General features: G+C 40.4%; 1 protein-coding gene across 1 annotated transcript in view; it reads right to left on the bottom strand.

The window, feature by feature from the left end:
* BZW2 (basic leucine zipper and W2 domains 2) overlaps window positions 1–16963 on the bottom strand; it is a 55995-nt gene extending 39032 nt beyond the window's left edge. The window contains exon 1 of the mRNA XM_066554070.1: window positions 16850–16963. The gene's annotated coding sequence lies outside the window, so the exon portion shown is untranslated. The remainder of the gene's footprint in view (window positions 1–16849) is intronic.
* Between the last annotated feature and the right edge of the window lie 149 nt (window positions 16964–17112).

Below are 17112 nucleotides of genomic sequence, written 5' to 3'. Positions count from 1 at the left end.
ATGGCCAATTTTGAAATGGCAGCTAAAGCAGTCATAAAGCAGAAATGGTTTCAGTGGAGCAAAAGATCTTAAGGACAGATGTGGGTAGGAAGGCAATAGCCTCCAAAAGAAAACCCAAACCACCAGCCAAACTTGTATCTTGCAGCCCAACATCCTCCAGGATTTACACAAATTGTCAGCAGGAAAGCAAGCAAGAGATATGGAAATGACAGCTCACTCCTTTCACAGACTCCACTCTTCAGCAGAAGATGGGAGAGGCTCAGCAATAGAAGCTTTACTCTCAATTGACTGCTCAGTACTCAAGCAGATGTCAGGGCAGTACAGAACCTGGCACTACACTCCACAATGGGTTCATTTTCCATACAAACAAAAAAATGTCTAAGCTTGCTAAATACTAACTTGCAGCTACAAAATTCATCAAAAGAAAAAAAAAAAGAATTACTTTAAAGTTTACCGAATTCCACTCCCACTCTTGTTAAGAGGTTTGTATAAAACAGATTCATACTTTAAAAATTCATCAATTGGTGAGTTGGTACATTCTCCTGAGACTGCTTGAAATCCAGGAGCTAAACTTTCTCTACAGTTGCTCCTCATTTTCATGCTAAAGACTCTAAACAGTTAAAATAAAACTGAGGGACATATACAGCTGTAGACATGCAGACACATATTATATAGCAGTTACTCTAATCAAGCAATCCTTCTCACACAACTAATAAAAATTGTAACAGTTTTCATTAATAAATCCAGCATTAATTAATAAAATTAATTTCTAAAACCTGCAACAGACAAAGTAAAAGTTTTTTCACCACTTCAGCAAGTATGAACTCACTTAATAAGTTAGAAAAATGTAGTCTTTTATCCACACCACAGGGAAATTCTTATGATGATTAAGTCCTGAATTATTTAAAGCCTTGGTAAGGCTGAAGTTTCTACCATTTGTTCTTGGAAACATTTTGCTCAAATTGAAAAAAAAAATACTGAAAATCTTTATTCAAAGCAACACTATTTTTCTAAGCATCATTTTGCACTTCCTTTGACCAAAATATCAGAATCATCTGAGATTCTTCAAACATTAACATGCTCAGATGAATCTGGGAACAGTTGCTTCACAGCAGCAAAACTTCACTGCCCTAGTTACAGAGAGAAGGGAATCAATGCCAGGCAGCATAAGAAAAAAAACCAACATTTTAATAAAAACGACCAGGAGTTTATGGCTCTTTGTGTGCAGGGCACAAAATACAGCCCAAGGGCAGGCAGTGACCCTCTGGGCAGCCCACTGGATTGGGGAGGCAAGGGGGGCAAGCAGCACAGCCCCACAGGATGCTGCTGCTGCTGCTGTGGGGACTGGCGCTGATGGCGTTTGACTGACAGGGCGATGGAGAGAGCTGCCAGAACACCACCAACACAGCACCACCAGCCTGCACAGCAACAGATGCTTGGCAGGAGTTATTTCCATCTCCTTCCCTTGCTCAGATATCATGTAAGATGGGCAGAACTCATCACAAAGGCAAATAAAATAGAAGCATAGATGGGTAGAGTTGCTATGAAGGAAACATTCCAACCCACATATCAAAGGCAATCTTTTCTTTCCCACCAAAGAATATCCAGGGCATTAAAAAGCTTTACTGGGTCTTTTTTATCCAGCAATGTTATTGGGTGTTTTCACTGTCTCACAGTTACAGTTCCAGGCTTGGGGTAAAGAGAGTTTTCCACCCCTTTTAGCAGCAAGCCAAGAAGTTACATTAAATGCAAATTACTGAACTTGAGCAGCATAGAGGAAAAGCTGCCCTTGCACTTTTGCCAGAGAGGAAACATGTCAGCATGCAGCCAGCAGCTGTCTCTGCTCTCTGAAAAGCAGCAGACAGCTAGATCATAAGCTAACAAAATCTGTAGGTGGAAAACTTATAAATCATTACCCAGTGAAGAGAACAGAGCAATGTAAGGGGACAAGAAAACAGAGCAGATGCAATCCAGACACAGGTTCTCAACAAATCCTCATCAGGCTTCCTGCCTTCCACTGGGACACTGTGCCTTTTGTTCCTAAAACACTGGGATTTTTTAAAGAAGTGATTAATAAGCTGGAGGTCCATAAATTCAACCATGGCACAAATCACCAGAAGTGCAGCACCAGCAACCAGGTTTATCTTGCAGACTTGCCACAGAGGCACCAGCACAGCTGCCATGTTTATGAAACCTTTAACCCAAAGGTGCTGTTCATTAGGAACAATAAAGCCAGAGCCAGGCTCTTGCCACGTTAAAATCCCTTCCCTGGTTTTACAGCTTCAGCAACAACATGCAGGGACAAAACAGTAACATAAGAATCTGCAGGGTAAATACAACTCACATGGGGGTTTAATGTTTACATGAAATACGAATATTGCTGAACCACATGCCCTGTCTTTCCCTAAAGAGCCTCCCAGAAGCTCTCAAGGCACTTAAATATTTAAAAAATGTTTATTTTTTAATCACAGAACAGCACTGGTCCACAGTAAAAAGTGTATCTACTTCAATAAAAATATTTGTTCCTTATTAGCATGCTTAGTGGGAGAGAGAAAACAAGGAGATGAAACAGAAGGAATTGATTTAATTCTGCAGCAAAATGGATATCTGAAGAGAATGAAACTTACCACACGTTAAATAATAAATAAAAACCTGTGCTCATGCAAGGTTTTCCAGGAATAAACTGGGCATGCAGCTTGTGAAGAGTTATCCTGAGAAGGAGGGGGAAGACCTTACTGCTCTTTGCAGCCACCTGAAAGGAGGCCAGAGCCAGATGGAGCTGGTCCCTTCCAAGTAAGGAGCAGCAAGACAAGAGGAAATGGCCTCACCTTACATCAGGAGAGGTTTAAATTGGGTGGTAGGAAAATTTTCTTCACTGAAAGCATTGTGAAGCACTGGAATAGGCTGCCCAGGGAAGTGGTAGAGTCACTGTCACTATTTAAAACACATGTAGATGGACCTGGTAGACATGCAGATGGCACTTAAGAACATGATAAACCCAGAAAAAATGAGAAGACAGACTCACTGAAGTCTGCACCATAAACCACATCACCTAACAGCTGAACTGGTATGCACAGGAAGATGTTTCTTGAAAATCAGTCAAAAAAACCCCAGTTCCCACTGCCACCAATAGATGTACAACCACACACTACATTAGAGAGCCACCTCACTGCACTTATTTCAGGACAGCAGGTATTTCTTAGGTCACTAACCAGGAATTTGTACAGAAGTGGCTCAGATGAGTAACACTACTGAAGCACCTTCAAATGCACTTCATGGTGGCAAGAGAACTGTAAACTGAGCACTGAGACAATGGACTTCTCTGTTGTGTCATCAGGAATCATATAAAAAGTGCATGAGTCATGGCACAGTCAGTGAAAGAAAAGGAAACAAAAAGAGTAAAATATTCCTAATAACTGGCAGGTAGAAATACAAGTTAAGAAAATTAAATCACACACTCAGGGTGACACACAAAAAATGTTGTCATTCGGTAACAAGATTTCTTCCAGGAACTAAAGAGGAGGAATTAGATGTAATTCTTTAAGAACAAGGTATTAGCAGGAGCTTTTCTCACTGTTGAAAGCTCTCTTAGGTGCTAAACTCTTAACTGGAATAGGCTGCGATAGTGGAGATGGTGTATTGCTACAAATCAATTCATATCCAATTAACATTTATTTGAAGGTAAAATACCAACTCCAAGCTTGCATACCTTGCCAATAGGAAAACCTCTTAGAAAAAGAAGGGGATAAACAGCATCAGGCAGAGATCAGGGTCAGGTGAATTGATAAAACAATGGAAGAAAGAACTCTTCCAAAGCTAACAAAGTTTTCTCCTCACACAAGACACCACTTTCAATGGATTGTGTAAATGCTAAAACAGGGCTCTCAAATTTGGAAACATTACATGTCCTGATCATCCTGAAAAATTCAACTGTCTTAGCGATTGCCATAGAGATGATTTTGTTACAGGAAAATGGTGTAGCTGAAATTCTGCAACAGCATGACTGTAAAGGTACCGCAGCAATTTAGTTCAATCCTTCATTAATGTTTGGGGGAGAACTACAAATGTACTGTTCACAATACATTTGCAAGAAATCATTAATGGAGTTACTTTATAGGGTTCCCTTGAACCAGCTCTCTAATAAACCAATAAACACAGGTATTTGGAAGAAAACATGTTCAAAAAAGTACCAGAGAGGCTTCATTCCCAGAAACAAAGCTTGTTAAGACACAAGAAAACACAATAACAGTTCTGTAATGAAGGCAGGAAGATCAGCTTTCTCATATAGAGTACCACTCCTCTGTTCAAGTCCATCCTGCTTCTGTTTTTTTAATGTATCAGCCCACTGCAAGTTTTTATAATGTTGATCATACTCATACAATTTCAGTATCAACAATAAAATCAGAAGATGTGCCTCTTCCATTCTTCTTGCTACCTCAAAGCTCTGCGAAGCAGCAAAAGCACTGGACATCACTATTGCCTCCAGGACACAGCACTGCAACACTTGAAAACTGATAAACTAAGGGGCTAAGGTTAAAAATAAAAATAAATACAATCTGTGCATTCTCCAGAAAGCAATGCTCCCCAGATGCTAGCAGATCGTTATTTCATGAACTAAATACAGTGATGGGAGGAGGGATGTATTAATAGCCAGCACATCCTACACACCTGCAATTGATTTTAATAGAGCAACGGCTTTAAGCAATAAAGCAAGTTTCAATTCAGAACTCCCTAATTATTTCTTCAAAGCATGTGCAAAGAGTTCACCAAGATAATGCAAGGGTTTTTTTTTACCTGAGGGAAAATGAATCAGCTGCCAGGTATCTGAATTCTGATCTTTCTGGCACAAAGGGCCAGCAGTGAAAACATATAACACTTTTCACCATATCCAGTATTCCAAACATATCAGCTAACACTGGTTATGCTGTTAGCAGTATTCACTTGGACAAAAAAAAGGAATTTGTAACTGACTTGTATCACTCTGCATCCCAAAAGCAGTCTCATATTCCCTGAGGCTGCTTCTTCCTCCTCAGAGCAGGTGAATATTTTGACAAAACACACTAGTTTTGGTAAATAAATTCCTGGAGTGGGGCATAGAAGCAATCAATGCTTGGACTTCTTTAACCTGCAAGCAGTTATTTTCTAGGCAATGGTGGGTACAACTCCTCTGAGATCAAGCTAAGATAATCCCATGGCAATAGGAACCAATTCACATCCAAGTTGTGTGTTGGGGGAAAAAAAGAAATGAAGGCCACCCTGGGGTGCCTACACAATCAACTGTTATGCTAGGTAGTCAGAAAAACAGCTATTACAGACTGAGCAGACATTTGCTATCATACCCACTGCTTGGCAGCTCCCATACCAGCACTCTCAGCCTCACTTCAGAACAGCATTTCTTCACCTCTGTGTGGAAACCTGAGAAATTGCTACGAGATTGACAGGACATGAAAGAGAAATGTAGCACTCACTCTATCTATACTGGTTTTGTGTGTTGGGGTTTTTTTTTGCTTTTGTTTTGTTCTCTTTGTTTTTCACCTACCAACACAACAGGCCACTTCCAGAGATGAGACTATAGACCCAAGGCAAATTTCTCCCAGTAAGCCAAGCTTTGGTATGAGAAGGCTGTCTCTTAGATCCACAAACACATAAGGCATTACTCACGTTACTCACCCATGACACCAAATTCCACCCGGGAGTATTAAGACAACAGCATTGAGAGTTGGGTGGCACCTGAGTAAGGTCAGGTTAGGAGAAGATGTAAACAAAAATCCCAAGAGGACTATCCTGGGTCAGCTTGTTGTATTAGTAATTTTGCAGGAGGACTTCAGTTGCTTTTTGTAAGATGAGGGAATACATTCAAACCAGTTTTCTTCAGAGAGCAAAAATCTTTGAGATATATTGTGATTCAAGCCACATATTTCTTCCCAAAAACGGGGATGCCCAGAGAGAATATTGTCAAGACTGGTAATGTGAATCACATTGATATTGTGATTGAATTGTGTGATTGCAACTGCTTTACTTTGTTATGTGTCATTTACATTTGTATGACATTCTCAGTATAATTTGTGTTACTCTGCTAAATCAGAAATCCCACATAATCTCAGCTATCCTCAGGTGGGGAAACTAGATATTAAACATCATACCCTCCACATGTGGAATATCTAAAAGATGCTGATCATAGAGTATTGGACTCTGACACTATTCACATAGCAGAAATGGGAGATCAGTTTTGGTTTGGTAACCCCAAGCTCAAATACCAAACAATCATATATGGCAAAGTTTCCCTCATTTTGGAATATCATACACAGACAGGCCTGAAAATTCTCAAAGCGATGCATCTTCTCTCAATTTTGACAGTTTAACTTTGCTTTTCTTGAGCTTCTTCCATCCTGTATTTAAACATAAATGACATTAAACCTAAGACTTATCTGAAAATATAAATGCATAAAACCAAGAATATGTCTTTGATGGTAAGCTATATTAAGGAGACTTTGGATTACATCAAACTGAACCCAAAGAATTCACAGTTATCTATAAACACAGCACTGCAAACAATGGCTATTATGAATGCTTCTTAAATTTTGCTTCTCAAAAAGTGGTAATTGTATGCAAATTTGATCATAATTGCAATCAGATGAAAATTCAGTTCTCAAAACCACATTTATATATACAGGTGGCCAAAATCACAGAACTAAGAAACACTGCCACAAAAGGAAGTCAAATAAAGCAACAATATAAATCGCCTGAAGTAGAAAAAAAATAGAGCAACTAGCCTGTTGTGTCAGTAATTTGTATCTGTTTTCCAGTATTAACATCATCTCCTAACAGCTTAATCACATTACAAGAAGCTAGTAGAAGTTACTGAGACATCTGTTTCACCCAGATGTAGATCAGAGCAGGTACAGAATATTTTGCCCCACTCCACCACAGAGGCAGCAAGCAGTGCTGAATACACTGCAGTGCTTTGTGCCCACGCACTGGTAATGGAAGCACAGAGAGCTGTCATTCAGCTCAGTTCAGTGCCAAACCCAGCAATTTAATTGAAACTACTGGTGGTGAGCACCACTCCCTGTTTCGCTGTCAATCACTCTACAAGGCAACCAGATAAACCAAAACCCCTATCGAATTTTCTTGACTGAACAGCCAACTGTCAGAACCCAAATATGGGGTGCATTTGACTTGCCTTTAAAAATTAATTATGACACCTAGTGTAACCCTGCAATTCTTGCATATTTTCACCATAAGAAAAAACACAAACACTTCCAGAAAATAGCTTATCTGAAATGTTCTGCTTGCCCATCTTAGAGTGAGATGGGTGAACAGCTTCACAGCTTCAGATTTAAGTCACTTTTTAAGTATCTGAATCAGATCAAACACCACACCTGCAGATTTGCCATCTGTGTGAAAGTCTATAGCTCAGTGATACCTACAAACATCTCAGGCAGAGATAGGAATTTAGTTCCCCACCCAAAATCAACAATAAGGCAATTACTATTTGTATCCTATTCAGTTCTGTAGTTAATTCATTAGACCTGCTTGTTCATCTTTCTGAAATAATTCACAGAACTTTCATTGTTGGCTGAGAAGTTTCAAAATGCAGCACACCACAAATAAGTTGAGAGCATAGCCTCAGTATCAGACCACAGCCGTCCACCCACTCCCAACCCAGTTTCTGAAGCCAAGCATTGCTGCAGGAATTATGGATTTCTAACCAGAATATGTTTAGTATCTTTTTTAAAGGCCATAAAGCATCACTATGCCAGACAGCCTTGCTTCCTTCAGAGAAAGCATGCATCCACTTTGTGGTTGTTTGGCCTATGTCAAAGTCAGCTTGGCACAATGATATTTGACACTATTAATAGGGAAATCTATTTTCTTGTTTACATCACTGTTCATGCACTGGAAAGACCAATATCAGCAACCTACTTCTGCAGATAACTTAGTAAGGGCTCCATGGAATGTAGGTGTATGCATGCATACATACACATTTGTACAAGAGAGCAAAACCACCAGTAAAAGCTACATTAGATTTCTACAATTCACTTCCTATGAAGATGCAAACTATGAATAATTTAAAAGTTTTACTAATGAGACAGCTAGAGGATTTTTTTTTTTTGCTGGACTGAGAAACCACAAGGAAAGGCTTGGCTGGTCCCTCTGAGGCTTCAGAAAGAATGGCAGTTAACCTAGGTAAATCCTAGAATGCAGAGCCATTCAGTCACTGATACAGTCAAACTCCCCAAGTCAGTGAACCGACTGCTGAAGGCCAGGCAAACCAACACATTTGTATCCCACCTCGAACGTTGCTCTGCATAGTTTGATACCCTGTGTAGAGCTGAATAACCAGTAAAGTTAGCATATGTTCTTTGCTAAGGGAGGATAAAAATGCAAAGGTAGAAGTGACAACCTAAATTATTTTTTTTTTCAATTCTAAAACGAAAGAGAGCAGATAGTCAACATGACTTTTAATTGGAGGCTTTGCAATAACTGGTATTTTTTTGCTATTCTTGACAATGCTTCAGAAATAAAGTTGATATTTCAGATAAAAATCTGTCAATATGAATCTTTACTAACCAAGTGTTAGGAACATGAATTAAGGTACTTTAGTCAGTAATTTAGTAGCGTAGTTTTCAACATAAGTAATTTATCTTGGGATTACAAAAAAAATATAACAGGTATGTTGAAAACAATAAATGGGGAACATGGCCTACAGTGCCTGTCCCCATCACCAAGACTTTGCTCTCCCTCAGCTTCAAAAGACTATGTTGTCTCCTCATACCATAACATTGCTTTTGCAGTGCCAATACCTAGTAAAAAGGTCAACAATTATTAAAACTGACAGGACAAAGGAAAATGGGGAAAGAATGAGGCTTCCTATACTTCAACAAAATACAGCTTAGGGAGGGCACTAAGATACTAAACTAATCCTAGCATCCAACAGGCTACCCATGAAATGCTTTGGCTTCAATGAGCTGGGAAGCACTGCTCCCAGATAAAAGCTCAAGAATCACACAACTTCCTCACAGCAGAGACCTGAGAGTTTGATGCCTTGACAATTTAGCAGTGTGAATCACCAGCCAACCAGTCCAGTGTCATCATGAAGAATCTCAGAGGCACAACAGCAATGCAAATTGACATACTGATGGCAGAGTACATTGGGAAAAAGGCACTTTTCAGCATACACCAGTAAACAACTTAACAGGGATAAACTGACAAAGTAAATCCCTTCCCTTGGCTCTTCTAGAGAATTATGTGCATCCTTTCCTTCTTCTAATTCAAGAAGCCTTTTAACAAGGCCCCACAAAACAAGATAGCCAAAGTCAAAACCCGGCAAACGACCTCATGCATGTGCTTGAGCACAGAAGTAGGTGTTTCCTCATGCTGGGAAGGCAGCTGAGACCCATGGGCAGGATGATAAATTTGAAGGGCAGAGCCAAGGATCCACATGGCCCAGGGAGAACACTGACTGGGGCTTCTTCTCATACAAAATGTGGAGAAAGAAACCCACAAACATCTTGGCAGAATATGGTATTCAACAGCACAACATTGGGTTTTCATAGCACTGGCTGATGATTTTGGGATCCTCAGGTCACAGTCACAAGAAACCACACATTAAGAAAATAGCCAAAGCAGACCTAAGACAAAAAAGACTTTACACAGGCTTCAGAAAGGTGCAGAGACATAGAAAAAAACTAGCAACCAGACTCAAACCAAACTCACACTAGTATTGGTGCATACAGTGAAGGTTGTAAATTGAAAAGAAACTCACCAACCCCTCTTCTAAAGGGCTGATTTCTCTCAAGCATTTAAAAGAAGTAACATACTTTGTTTTTCTAATTTTCTGTTGCTCAAGGCATGAAATGGCAGTGAAAATAAATTACAAGCCCTATATCTAATGCTCAGTAATATCTTCCCAAGACTTCATCCATGTCTTATCAGAAGAAAATGATTAATGTCTAACTTGAATGCACTGAATGTATCTTCCCTCTTAAAAACATTTCTAGAGAACTAGAGGATTTTATTTATGGAAACAAAAACTAAAATGAAAGGATCACTTTAGCTTGCAAATTACAAAGTGTTGAACTGCTCAGACTTCTTTTCTGCATGAAAACACATCTAAGGAAAACACATGAGAGAGTAGTTATTACAAGTAAGTACAACCCCAAAGTCATATTTAATTGTTCTGCCTACAGTAACTGAAGGAACTGTAGAAGGGTGTAACTCATTGAGATTCAAGACATCACAGAAGATGCTTCCCTTCCGATGTCCCTGGCCAACCTCTATCCCAGACTGTGTCTAGCATTTCTTTTGCCTGATCTGTCTGTCCTCAGTCCTAATTCTCACTAGAGGTAATCCATCATCTTACAGGCTGAATAAAAGCAGTAATCTTTGTCTGCCACTATGAGCCTGCAAAAACTGTAAGTGATCTCTATACAGAACTTCTCCATCCAACCTAAGAATAGCTCAGATTTTGCAGAGCAAATCCTTACACAGAATGACAAAACATACATACGTATGAAGGACTCATGAATTTTAAAATTCTTTCTATAATTTCTGTAGTAGAAAAAAACCCTCATTTCTAATTTCAAAAACTCTTAGACACATAGCAACTAAAAGCTCTCACAGAAAATGTAGGAATTACTACTGATTTACTTCCTGGAAGTATTTTCCTGACTTGCTGTAATTTAAAAACCAAAACAGTGATTATTTGTTTTATACAGCACATGTGAGGAAGACGCTTTTCTTTATTAAAACCAGCTTAGCCAACAAAAATGAATCTAAAGATGGAGAAAAGTCCTGTAATTTGATCTACATGAGTTGCCACACTTGGACTTAGCCATCCCTATCACAAACAGCGACCCAAGCTGGAAGTTCTACCAGCAAATTGCTACCAAAATATGAGTTCCCTGTATTGTGCTTGCACCATACAACCACACTTTACAGAAGACCAAAGCTGTTAAACCCTGAAACTCAAGTGTTTCATTCTGCTCTCAGCTGTACAGCATGCAAGAATGGTAAAGAGCACTTCAGTGCAGTAAAATGGCCACCACACCACTGCACGTGGGTACTGGACTCTGCTTGGCTTTTTATTTTGCCTTTTGCAGTCTCTCACAAAATCTACAGCTACATTTAAGAACTATGGTACAGCAAGTTCAAAAGGGTTTTCAGGCATGGTAGAAGATTATTGCACTCCACAGACTTTTCTCTAGGGAGAAAAAATAGATTTTTTTCAATTTGTCAATCTTCCTCTCACACACCAGCATTACCTCTGAGTGATCCTTGAGTATTTTATTTATCTTTCAACAGACAGTTACTACTTTAATGTGTAAGTACTGTTGCAATTGAGGAGAAGAGTAATTTTTAATCAATACTGAATCACATGGAAAAGTAAACCATTTCAGAAATCAAATCTAAAATTTAATGGGCAACCATTGCAATTCACAGGTGATTTATTGCTCATAAAATATAAAAATGGAATTACTTCACCTGTAAGCTCAAGCAGAGAGACAGATGTGGGTGACAGCCTATTGCCTTATGAGTCACACAGATGTAGGAATTTTTGAATTTGCACAGGAGGAATGAAGACAGAAAATGAGGAATAAAAGATGATGCCTCTTAAAGCAATCTGAATTTAACAGCACACAGCCATTCAATGCATGATCTAATTCCTCTGTCCTAAACAATAACCTTAAGCCTACAAAGAGGTACATATATCTGCACATGACTGTAAGCAGTTTAAATAATCCTGTCTGGAGGTTAAAAAAATTACTCACTAATTAGATCTAATTAAATGTTTAACTCAAGTGCCTCCACCATTCTTCACCAAAGAAAGGTTTGATTGTCACTGACTAAATGCTGCTAATGCTGTTTTTCCCAGTACTGTACTCATGAATCCCTAAAACCAGTACAAATTCTGTATGTGCTGTAATTTTTCAATCTCCTCCTATACATAGATATATTTCCCTTGCACCTTTATACAATTTTATTTGCTTTATATTTCTGGAATTTTGAATTTATTTTAGGAACAGCCATCTGAAAAGCAATTGCAAACCAGCTCTTACAGAAGCTAATGAATTACTGGGTTATTGCTACCACCTGCAAAGCTAAAGAGGGAAAGAATTTAGTCTTGCAAAGGTGCTCAGGCATACTCTGACACATACTGCTCTGCTGTCACTAAACACATCTTTAACAGCAAAAAGCTGCTTGCATGCCATCTGTTCCAAAAAATGCAAGTACCTAACTATGTGGAATTCATAGGCACGAAACAATTTGTTTAAAGCTTAGATTTCTTTTAATTCAATAAAACCACAGTGACTTAGAGCTACACATGGAAAGGACAAAGCACGTATTGTCTGAGCAAGCCACTCATAGTAGAACCACCTAGAAAAAACAATTAAGAGAATGTGAACTCAATCTGCAAAAGAGCAATTTATTTTTTTTCTTCTGCTGGCTATATAAAAGAAGAAAGAGGTACACATATCTGATTTTGTTGTGAAAGCAATGCTGACTTTTTCAAAGGAAGCTTTTAACCAGGTAGTACAAATGCACATTCATCTAAGGCACTTACATTGCCCATGATCATCATCACAATACCTGAGCACCTCGAAATTTCTTCTTTGCTCTGTTAATCCTCACTCCCTGTGGGAAGATTCTGGTTGCCCTGGCATGATTAGCAGTTAAAGACATGCAAAAATAAAAGCATATGCTTAAAAATGCACTTTGCAACATATACAGATGAACAGTTGAACAGTTTTCTTAGAAGAAAATTCTATAGGTGACTGCTATTCTGGATATATTTTAGGTGCAAAACCACCAAAGCTGGCTCTGCTCAATCAGGTCAAGTCTTTGAGTAAACCAACACCTAAGTTAAATCAGACTTCTAAGCCCAGACAGGAGTGCATTACCATTATAGAGACATTCAAGCCCCAAACTGGTATTTTCACACTGCTCTGACCTGTATTTCCTGCCAGAGAACACTGCTCACCTCAACCATGCTCATCCTATAGTCTGCATCAGACAATCTTCTGGAAAATAATTTAGTGTCCTTCTGTCCCATATATGTAAGAATCCTTCAAGTCACGATTGAAGAGAAGATGAAAGAAGTGTAAACCTCATCTTGCCAGACTTTGGATACAGCTAGAGTCAAGTCCTAAGATTTGCTTCTGAAGTTCAAAGTGTAGAGAAAGCCTAACTTTGTGCAAGGTCTCACAAGGAATCAGTAACAGGTGGAGATCTCTATTGAGGTCTCAGATTAGCATTTTATCCACAGGAATACCTTGTGTGTAGCTATTGTGGATACACCAGTTGTGCTCAAAAACACCTATCAGTGCTCACCAGTTTCAGTTATTTTTCCGTGGTTTTACAATCTACCCTCTGGTATAAAACAGGCCTTAGCAACGTTGACAGATCATAACAAAGATGAGTGGCTGCCCTGAGATCCAGAAACAGATGAAAGTGGAAAAACATCCCTTACAATATAATAAAAGCACTTTAAGAAATCTGAGTTATACAATGCCAATCAACTGGGCTAGGGGGGGCCACGGAAGTAACTTATCCACAGATTACTATTTGTGAGATCTGAGAGGAAAAAACAGAGGTTGTTTCTAGCAATAAAAACCCCTTGAACTTGCATGAACTTGAATTGATCTAAATGAATAATCCTATTAGATCCTCTTAACTTTGGCCAGGATATAATTATAAGGATTGGAGACAGCAGGACCAAAACCCAGCAGGGGTCTGTCTGCAAGGCTCAACTGCACTGGAAGGACATCTCCTATGGCCCAGGGCATGCAGGAAGACAGAGCTAGTTTACAAAAATACACTTGGCAACAATATGTAACAGATTTTACATCCACCCAACACTTCAGCTCAGCAAAAAGACAATGGCAGGGGACACCACAGGTCTGTCAAGGCTGGCTCCCAAAACAGGAACTGGGGGCTAGGGATTGAACAAAACCATGAAGCAGCATGGTTCACAAACAGGAAAGAAGAAGTCCTCTTTCAAGCAGTCATGGAAGTTATAATCATGGGTTGCTGCATACACACAATTTATCTAAATTTAAAAAGCCTACCAGCCTGCTTTAGGCTGTCAAACATAAAGGTAAACACAAAGACACCACTTCTTGCTGAGGAAATCCCTAGCTGAACCAGTGAGATGGGAGCTAGGAAATAAGTCATAGAAATATGCGTACTTGTTTGACCTATTATTTTATTTTCCCCTAGACAAAATGGAGTGGGTCAGACAGGTTTCTGACCCTGCCAGGCCCAGGCACTGAAAGTGACTATGGGATCTTTGACCTCTGCAGAGTACACACCCAGAATTCAGGCACCCCTCCAAGACAGAAGTGAAGGCAGGTCATTTGAAAGAAAACAGTGAAACCAGTTCAGCATTTCCTTTCCCTCTCTTCCTTGTCCAAAGACTGAGAGTTTCATGGTGCACTCTCCAAGGCATAGGGCAGTCTCTTCCCCCCAAACTGTCCTGAGAAAAAGGTTATTGCTCTGTACATTCTCCCAAAATGAATGTTACTTTATTAAAGAAATCCTTGTTATCTTCTTGCATGAATCTTACCCCTGACACTTGCACACGGGCACTGAGGATCAGCTACACACTGGTAACAATAGCTATCACAAATCCTCATGAGCACACCTCCATGCACTAAAACCACTGCTGGGGAAAAATGTCACCACTGGTTCCTGCTTCACAAATCACAAGTACCAGATGTATCACCCAATGAGGAAATAGGGAATTTTTAATATGTAAATGTATAATTTAAAATCAGGAAAATATTCTGAATCACAGTGAGGTTAACATTTCCTTCTCCCTCTGTAATACCCAAAATATATATTATTAATTACCAAGCAGTAATGCACACGTCTTAAATATGTGAAACAGATACAGCAGATAAAAGAAAATGCATTAAAGGGAAAGACACAAAGGCACAGAACCTACATTTCACGTTCCAGTGCTCTGCTGAGACAATGACTCCCTACATTGCCTTAAAAAAAAAGTCACTTGTTGCCTCCATGCCTCAAATTACGTTCATAAAATGGAGGCAATGCCACTTCCTCACACTCTCACAGGGATAATCTGAAGATTGTGAAATATCTGCATATTACAAGATTGAAGGTCACACATAATCCAGATAAGAGTGAGAAACATGTTTTAACTAGCACTGAAAGTATTTTATTACCCTTGCAGATGGAACACTCCTGTAGCCTTAGTCACCAAGTGAGATCCAGTGAGGCTGCCAAGGAAAAACTGTCTGTTCACTCTGTGAACAAGGGCAGGATGGCAATAATGACATTCTCATATTAAATAAAAGGAATGTCATATGCATACTTTTCTGTGCTGAATGCATGACAGTTTTTGTGGGTTTTTTTCAAATGCAAAAGGAAGCTTGAAGGCTGTTATTTAATAGTGCCACAGAGATTATTGGGGCACTGTAGTATCACAAAATTTGTTCACAGCAGGTAAAATTCACACCCTGCAGTGAACCAACAAAAGACCACTTAATTCCTAATTTCAGCCTTCATGGTTGAGCCAGTGACATACTTCTGTTAGCACTACATGGGGATCGTGTTCTGGATCAGAATATTAAAAGCACTTGTGCTTCAACAGCATTTCCTTCAAGACATTTTTGGTTTCCCACGAAAAACGTCAAGGGAATCTGTTGCAATCTGAAGTCCAAACCAATCTCTTTCATTTACACTTGTTGATGCAAGTAAAACTAGATGGTGGTACACCCCTGTATTTCCACGATTTTTAAAATCATGGCAACGTACACAATTTGGCTGTTTAGTTAAAATAAAATTGTATCACATTTTGGGCTTTTTTACTTAAATAGTTACAAAGATACACTGTATTTAGAGAGTATGCTCTTCTATGAGAGAGACTTCACCATTTCTGAAAGTCAGTCAAAAAGTCATCTACACGTATCAAAATAGAGAACAAAATCAGTATTAGAAAGAGAAATTCCAAAACGTATTTAAATATTTCAGTATGAGACCTGCAAGTACTAAGGAACGGAAAAATTCGTCTTGCTGATAAAGCCATGCCTTCAAAAATTAGTTACAGGAAAAGAGGGTTCCTTAAAAGGAAGGATACAAAAAATACACATTTAAGAGTAGAACAAAAGAGGGTAAAAGTCAGCATCAAGTATCAGGGTCCTGCTCTTTTCTCTGGTATAAACACAGGCAAAAATCAAAGATGTTAAACCTCAGTCTCTGTCCCTTGGAGGGGGGACAGGTCCTTGTGCCTACCGAGCTTCCATTGGAATAGTGGAAAGTTGGATCTGTAACAAAGATTATTTTTCCACCAACAGTTTAATTTTAGAAAGGCGCCAACAAAAGGCACCGCTCCGAACACCCTGAGCGCGTTCCTTCCCCTCCCGATCCATCAGCGCCCGCTTCCTCCTGCAGACACGATGCCGTGGCACGACCACGGCTCCATTCGGCCGCTTTAGCCGAACAAAACGCTCTTCCTGCCTGGAAAAAAATGAAACAACAAAAAGCCCAACCACCCGACCAACCGATGCCATAAAAAGGCAGGAAGGCAGGAGCACGGCAGGAAGGGCCGGCGTGTACAAGAGCCCGCACAGCCGCCCTCCCGCAGCGGACCGGGCGCCGCCGGTGCTCCGCAAACCCGCGAACGGCGGCATTTCCGAAGCCAGGCTCCAGCACCCACACCGGGGCTATGCCGCCGCCGCCGCCCGCCCTGCCCCGCCATGGCCGCCGCGCCCGCCCGCCCGCCCGGCCGGAGCTGCCCCACAGCAGCCACCGTGGCCTGGGCAGCGCGGCCGCGGGGCTACGGCGGGGCTCCCGCACGGCGCTCTCCCCATCCCGGCCGCACCTGTCCGGTGGTTGCGCGGTCCGGGGTGGGGAGGGCGAGCGAGCGCGACGGCAGCGGCGACGGCGGGAGACAATGGAGGAGTGAAGGACGGACACATTGACACACGGGCGCCTCCGCCCGCCCAAACCACTGCCGGCACCTCCCCGGGGAGGAGAAACAAAGGAGCCGCGGAGAGGCCAAAAAGGAGACCAAAAAGAAAAGCATAACGCGTTTCTCAACTTGAAAACAAGGGGTAAAAGCGGACAGGCTCCTTCTCTCTGGCA

Source organism: Molothrus aeneus, chromosome 1 (assembly GCF_037042795.1).
Source record: "Molothrus aeneus isolate 106 chromosome 1, BPBGC_Maene_1.0, whole genome shotgun sequence".
Classification (NCBI taxonomy): domain Eukaryota; kingdom Metazoa; phylum Chordata; class Aves; order Passeriformes; family Icteridae; genus Molothrus; species Molothrus aeneus.
The sequence above is the reverse complement of the archived record's forward strand: the minus strand, read 5'-3'. Positions and strand labels throughout refer to the sequence as shown.